The sequence below is a fragment of the Micropterus dolomieu genome, linkage group LG03, assembly GCF_021292245.1.
Source record: "Micropterus dolomieu isolate WLL.071019.BEF.003 ecotype Adirondacks linkage group LG03, ASM2129224v1, whole genome shotgun sequence".
NCBI classification, from domain to species: domain Eukaryota; kingdom Metazoa; phylum Chordata; class Actinopteri; order Centrarchiformes; family Centrarchidae; genus Micropterus; species Micropterus dolomieu.
Genome location: NC_060152.1, coordinates 5,241,306 through 5,247,305, shown reverse-complemented (window position 1 = coordinate 5,247,305; position 6,000 = coordinate 5,241,306).

Below are 6,000 nucleotides of genomic sequence, written 5' to 3'. Positions count from 1 at the left end.
ATGATGATGATGATGATGATGATGATGATGATGGGATTAGATGCCTAAATCATTAGCACATTGACACGTGATTTTGTTTGGTTTGGTTCACTAACAACATTGTAATGTATTTATAAAATACAACACATCCCTGACATTCACAGTCCACTAACCTTCATCAAGATGAAGACAGCCATTCAATATTTGATATTAAGAAATAATAGAAAACAGTAACTTAAAAGTAGAAGATTTGAGCAATCAATACAATTTTTCAGGAGGCTACCTCATAATTCCTGCTCACTTCATCATCATCCACTGCAGATTAATTCTGCTTAAATGTGTTATTGTAATGTTACTGTAACAAAACTAAAATAAACTAGCATTAAACAGTTGGCTGGTAGAAAGAAGCCTATTTTCCAAAGTCCTGAATCCTCATTAGATTCCAATTCAACTTTATTTTATTATTTAACCCAATATAGATTTTCATCTATATCGGGTTGTCTAAATGCAGCCACTTCTACATTTTAAATGAGGCAGAAACAGTCAAAACAGATAAAATCAAGTATGTAAGTACATAAAGATAATTCCTTGACCGAAGGACTGAATAAACTCCAAACAAACAAAGACCTGGATCTAAATGTATCCAGGTTCGGCAGTAGAATACCAGCATTCCAAAAATTGTCCTAAATCAGATTTTTCTGCAACTGGGGAGGTTTAATATGAGTCAGCTTTACTTTAACTCGTTGAGAAGGCATATTTGCAGTGAAATGTTCTTCATTGTTGGATGTTGTTGTGATGCTGTGTGGTTGAAAGCAGCACTTGCTTTAGTAACTCCTGCTGTGTTTTTTGTTCCTTTCATTATGTTTGGTTTGTACTACCGTAGCTTCTTATTTCCTGATCATTTGGGTTTTTATAAAAAAAAATAACAATCTTAAGTTCATTGAATTTTCCTGCTTGTTTAAAACCCTGCATTTGTGTGTGTGTGTGTGTGTGTGTGTGTGTGTGTGTGTGTGTGTGTGTGTGTGTGAAGTTGTGTGTTTCTTCTGTTCCTCTCTTCAACACTCATGCAGCACTGTGGAAAACCAATGAGAAGGTTGACAAACCTTCCTACGTGGTTCTTGAGACCCTGAATGATAATTTCACTTTCTGATGTTCAGTGTCATCATTTTACATTTCAGAAACATGCAGATAAAATTTGGCAGCACATGTTTGGCCAAATGTGCTATAGCTAAAAGTTAAAAATAAAACTACCATAGTGTAGTTTCTCCATCTGTGAAAACCTCCAGATTTGTTTAGATGTTTTCAGATCAGTTGATGAAGGAACGTGACAAATGATGGTAAGACAAAAGAACACAAGCAAGGAAAGAAATACACAAAGAAAACTTTCTAAATGAAATGCGGGTGCATGCTCACTATGATTACTTCTCCATCCACATGCTGTTTCTGAAACAGCAGAGAGCAATGAGCACTCTGCCTGCCTGTTGAAAGATGGACTTAGCACACACACTTTTTTCTTGTGCATGTGGAAAAGTGTTCATAATGATCATTATCCTTATATTACATATAAGGACATTTCTATGTTCAACCAGTCGAATTAAGACTGTATAATATTCAAAATAACTTGGTTTGTTTTAACCTTTGCAGCTTGAATAATATCATATGATTGTCTGCTTTTATTTCTCAAATTTCCGGTTTTTAAAGTTTAAATAGTTTAAATGTTTTGTCAGACACTGAATGTCTGTGTCCATTTCGATAAAGGTAGCTGGACTGTGAAAACACCAGGGACGATAGAAATAGGTCTTGGACGTTACTGTTCTATGTCTGACATGTTGGATTTTATTTTATTATAATGTTACTTAACGTCAATGACCCGAATCAGCCCAGCAGAAAACCAGAGGCAGAAAATCTCTGATCAATTACTAAGCAGTTTTGCTGAGTTTCCTCTGAAATAGTTAAAAGTCTAAAGGTCTCTGGCATCTGTTGTTTGTCCTGTGTGTCCAATAAATCATAGAAATTATTGCAAACATTGTTTGACCTTGATCCAGTCCGCTGTTGCTCATTATTCACCACTGTCTTCAGTAGTGATGGCGCATTAATCATACATGTGTACACAGCTGATGATTTAAAACACCAACTTGTGTTTTACCCTCTGTTTAGTTTCTCATATTGGATATTCTCCACGTTGTGACTTGCCTATCTCAGGTTCTTATTCAAGAATGAAAGCTGATATTGTCTGTGTGTAATTTGCTGTCTGTCTATGCCATCCTCCCTCTGCCTACCTCTCAGTCCCTGTCAGTTACACGTCTAATGATTCGAGTGCCCAGACTAACTGGAGTCTTTGTGTGTCCCTTTACAAAACAAGAAGAGATATAATTACTTTTGTGGGAAACATTCAATCCAGGCTTGTCTTACTGATTTGAAAAGGGGCGACATGCAGAGACACTAGTTGATGGTCATGAGAATGAAAGCTGATACGCAAATCACTTGCCTGTTTGGTTTTATTATCACAGGAGCACTTTTTTAGGGCACTGGTCCCTTTTTGTCAGGATGGGGTGCGAAGTAGGCCTGGGTGTGTCTTTCTTCTCCTGAGTTAAAGGTTATCGTTTTAATCAGTGATGGAGGAAGTACTTATAAGTACTCAGAGTTTAGGAAAATGCACACATATGTTTGCAACTTCAGCACAAGTGTTTTTGCAAAATGTCATAACTTCAATTTTGGTTATTTTCAGAATTTCAGATCAGGAAGAAAATAAATAATTTAGGAAACTAGTGAAGAAATAAAGCACGAAGAGGAGGCAAAAGGAAGAATTAAAAAATAGGAAGGAAATAAATAAGGAAAAGGGATGATGAATTAAAAGACAGAAAATATATTGAAGTAATGAGGATCATTTAAATGAGGTGAAGTGGGAAGAAAAGAAGGAAAAGAGGAAATAAAGATCAATTAGTGATGCTCTATAGCCAAAACTACATGGACACACCTGTCAGCTTAGTTGTGTACTTTTGGTTTGGACAGTAGTTAAGTAAACTAAGGACATTCACTCAGGAGACCGAGGTTCAAGTCCCATGTAAAAGAAAGTCAAAGGTGACGTGTTTTAAGTCAACAGTTTGTAGATGACTTAGGTCACATGAATTTACTTATTTTAACCCAAACCATGATCTTTCCCTGAACCAAACCGAGTGGTTTTGTTGCCTAAACCTAACCAAACTGCGACTGATTCACAACGTTTACCACGTGTCAAATGTCATGTGACCTACGTAATGTACTTTAGGTTGTACACGCCTGTCACTGAACTTGATAGAGCCCTAAACCTCAACCCCATCTTTGAGATGAGCTGGAATACCGATTGCGAACTAGGCCCAGTCACCTAACATCAGTGTCGGACCTCATTAATACTCTTGTGGCTGAATGGGAGCAAATCCAAGCAGCCAGATTCCAAAACTTTGCAGAAAGCTTGAAACTTGAAAAATTAAGGTTATGAAAGCAGATGAATGAATAACGCTTTATATATAACTCATGAGCCTATAAACTATTGAAGTAACTTATGATATCTGGCCTTGGAAATTCAGTAGTCTGCTAGTTAGCCAGACATGCAAATGATTGCAGCTTATGTTGGAGGAGACAAACACATTGTTTAATCTATTCCTTACACTTTTGCTGCTATGTTTTTGGAAAGGGCGAAAACGGTTGCTATACTATCATTGGACAATCGCTGTTTGAAGTAAGGCTTTAATGAACGGTTCTAAGCATCCAAAATAATGAGCAACTACAGTAGAGGCTGACACTTGTTTTGTGAATCCTGTGTGTCACGTGATTCCTGTGGGATTCCTGCAGGAAGGGAGTCAATTTCACTATTCATCACCATTCAACATTTTAAAAATCAGGAACGGGAGTCATTCATCTAGGACTGGGACGGGACATGAATTATTTTAACTAAAAATGTGGAGTAATAAAAGTTCCAGAGCCTTGAAATGTAGTTGTTCTGTCCCAGCTCTGGTTAAAATCTCCTCAGCAGGGTCATTAAACTTTACATTCAGCTTCTGTTATTGTTTCCTCTCTCTATTGTTCATCCTCAAACAGGGGCACCAGAGGCTCATTCACTCCACTTCCGAGAGAAAATAAAGGGCAACATGGCCAACTCTTCTCAGAAGACTATTTACACTTCGACGCCCCTGTGGGCTTCTTATGGGACCGGGTTACATGAATGCAGAAAAGTGAATATGATAGGCGCCAGCTTTTGTGCTGTCACTCCGTAAAGAAACAGAAAGCTTAGAGCTCGGTGCAAACAAGTAGCAGCAGTGAAACTCAGCAGCAGGAATTCGGTTGCCCCTAACCCTCATGGGAAATGAAAGGTAGCTGGGTTAATAGCATATTGACAAGCAGCATGGCGGGAGTGTGTGCATGATCAGGAAGCGCCCACATGCACTAATGTGAGGTGTGTCGAGGGCGACCGGAGGGGAACAAAAGGAATGCACAACACTTGGAACAAAGCCAAGAAAGAAAGGTCATCGTGGCAACAGATTTTGGAAAAGATCCCAACGGAAGACAAACAATGGAAGGAGGATGTTATTCCCTGAGATTGATCCTATATGACAATCAGTGGTTCTTTTATTAGTAGTATTGTTAAGTATCAAGATACTCATGGTTCTTTTGAATGCTTTGTTTAATTTGTGGGTTGCATATGTGCATGGTACTGGTGGACATACAAACATAATTACAGTATGCATGACAAAGTAATCTCAACTCAAAGGTCACTTACAAGCCTTTTTAGGAGCTTTTTCCAGCACATTTCATGGTCTTCGTTAGCAAACAGAATTGGCTCAGGTGTCTTCATGTGACATAATTGTTGAAGCTATTCATCACATCTGGTGGCAAAGATATTTTGAACGGAAGCAATAGGTTACAAACTCACCCCCCACGCGAGTCACATGATGACACCTGAATCTTTTCAACTCGCTAACAAAGACCACTTACTAAAAACCTCCAAAAAAAGGCTTGGACTTTGTTGAGGTTATTTTGTAACATGTACTAATTCCAAGGTCAAGAATGAAATGCAGCACCATGCTCCAATAAATAATAGTAAATTTTCAATTTTATATATTTACATGTGCCTCGAGAGGTTGTAGAAGTGTGTAGAGACAACTCTAAATGTCTATAAGATCATTTCTTTAAGTCATTATGCTTTCAAAGTTCCCGAAAAGCAGATATTTAAGAGATAAACATTTTTTAACCAACAGCAGTGATATGTTGTGAACATTTTGGGAAATGTGTTTGCATGTATGTATGTCTTTGCACTATATGGAGCTATTGATGGAGTTCCCTTTTTACAAACAATCAAAGATTTGCACAGCAGGGGTGTAGAAAACTCATTGGCACAATGTCATGAATGCTTATGTGCGGACTTAAGTAGAGGTGAATTTGTGTGCAGCACTCATCCTTACATTCCCAGAACAGTTTTTTTTAATCACATGCCACACTCTGGCTACCATTATAAAAGAAAATGGAAAGAAATGTTAGCATAGGCCTATATCATACTCCTCCTGACTGCTGTACAAATTAAGAGCACAGACATCATTCTGGATATCATATTCGTGACATTAGCATGTATGTAAATGAAATACCAGAAACATGCCAGATGTGTTATGTTAGTGTATAAACTCATATTACTGCAGTGTAAACTGGCAAAGCTTCACTCACAAGAAACTCGTAAATGTAAAATAGCCTAGCTTAGCATTAATACTGGCAAAGGAAACTAGCTAGCTAGCCTGGGATTGTCTGAATTTAAAAAACAAAAGTACCTACCAGCACTTGTAAAGCTTAAATAGACCATTGTATATCATTTGCCATCTGCACACAAACAGAAATGTAAAAAATGTGTTGTTTTACAGGGAATTATGTGCTACAGCCAGAGTTGCTGCACAGATGTGCTGTGTATGGCTAAACTGTGGTTGATCAAGAATTTGTTCCAGTACATAATGCCCTCTAAAACCACAAATTGTTAATTGATTTGTTTGTGTACACCAT